Raw genomic sequence first — 1,841 nt, forward strand, 5'->3', positions numbered from 1 at the left:
GATTGGAGTCCTTATAAAAGAGACCTCAGAGAGCCCCTGTCCCCTTCTGAATGTGAGGTCACAGTGAGAAGATGGCTATCTGTGATTCAGGCAGTAGGCCTGCACCAGATACTGAATCTGCAAGTGCCTTATCTTGATCTTCCCAGCCTCTAGAACTTTGAGAAATAAATTTGTGTTGTTTATAAGCCATACAGTTTATGGCATTTTGTTATAGCAACCCAGATGGACTAAGACAAGTATTTTTTTTGTCATTATTTAATTACATCTATATCCATGGTTACATCTCCTTTTCTTGATCTGGATTAGATATGCTGATTTGGAGGCAAATCTTAAATCTTGTAGGTTTACATTTTTAAACTTTCACATGACAAAGTGACAATATTTGTGTTTTATAAAGTATTATTTTTTATTAATTTTCCTATGTAAGTTTGTATCACAATTGGAGTATGATTCCCCTTATGCCAAAACACTTTGGATAAATTAATTAAAATGATAAAATTTCTCCTAAAGATAAATTCCTTCACACACAATAAAACAGAGTATTTTGCTCAAGGCTTTTCCACAATTATGTTTCCAAGTCCATAGACATTCTTCCTAGCATGGATTTTATCATGTCTACGAGGTTTGGCTTCTAGTAGAGAGCTTTGCCACATTCATTGCATCCATAAGTTTCTTCCTCCATACAAGTCCTCCAATGTTTATTGATGCTTAACTTCTGGCTGAAGGATTTCTCACATTGTCTTCAATGATAGAGTCTTTCTCCTGCATGCATTTTTCAGTGTACATTGAGGTGAGGTATGACATCTTGCCAAATGACTTTCCACATTCGCTGCCCACAAAGGCACAAAGGTTCTCTCTCCTGCGTGTGGTCTCTGATGTCCTATGCAATATGCAATGTGATTCTGGGTGAAGTCTTTCACACAAACATACACATCCACACATACATAAGTTTATTGTGAATTCCCTGATGTTTAATGAGGGTTGACTTTCATGAAAAGGCTTTCCTACAATCAACACATCCATATGGTTCTTCCCCAGTGTGATTTCTCTGATGCCTAATGAATTCAGACTTGTAGCAGAAGGCTTTCCCATACCCACTGCAGATGTGAGGTTTTTCTGAAGATGGAAACTTCTTCCATTTGTACACAAGAAAATTGCTTACTGCTGGTTTATATATAAGTGCTGGGGTATGGCTGAAAGCTTTCTCATAGTGACTACATTCCCAGAATTTTTCTCCATTATGTCTTCTATCATGGTTTGTACACTGTAATAATATCCAATGTCCCTATCACTCACCTTGCTTTTTAAAATAGTTTCACTAAAAAACAATTAAGTCTAGATTATAATTCAAGCTCCTTCCACAATGGCCCAATTATTAGGACTTTGAATGAAGGGCAGGGGGGAATCAGTGTTCAGAAGGGATATTTTCCCAAACATTATATTCGTAGCTTCTTTCCTTGGGGAATGCTTTCTTGCTGATGAATGTACCTTGGCTCAAAAGCATGCTTTGAACTTTTTTTCCTCTAGACATTAATTTGTCAATGTCTTGCCACTGTTGCGAAGACATCTGACAAGCTGACGTTCAGAGGAAAACAACCTGAATGTATCTCCTCACAAATCTATGGTTCCATACTGAGGATCACATCTGGTTTGATGCCTTCATAACCTACTGAGATAAAGCTGTCTTTTTAAAATTTTCTTTTATTCTGATATGTAATCTTATGGGGGCTATGGACTAAATTTTGAGTGAGGTACCAGGAAGACACCCGGGGACTCTCTGCGCATCTTCTAAGCACATCTAGTGGATACAATATCCAATGTATTTTCAATTAGCCTTTTCA

General features: G+C 37.4%; 1 pseudogene; it reads right to left on the minus strand.

The window, feature by feature from the left end:
* Nucleotides 1-631: 631 nt before the first annotated feature.
* LOC103581379 lies at nt 632-1,567 on the minus strand (annotated as a pseudogene).
* Between the last annotated feature and the right edge of the window lie 274 nt (nt 1,568-1,841).

The sequence above is a fragment of the Galeopterus variegatus genome, unplaced genomic scaffold, assembly GCF_000696425.1.
Source record: "Galeopterus variegatus unplaced genomic scaffold, G_variegatus-3.0.2 Scaffold12930, whole genome shotgun sequence".
NCBI classification, from domain to species: domain Eukaryota; kingdom Metazoa; phylum Chordata; class Mammalia; order Dermoptera; family Cynocephalidae; genus Galeopterus; species Galeopterus variegatus.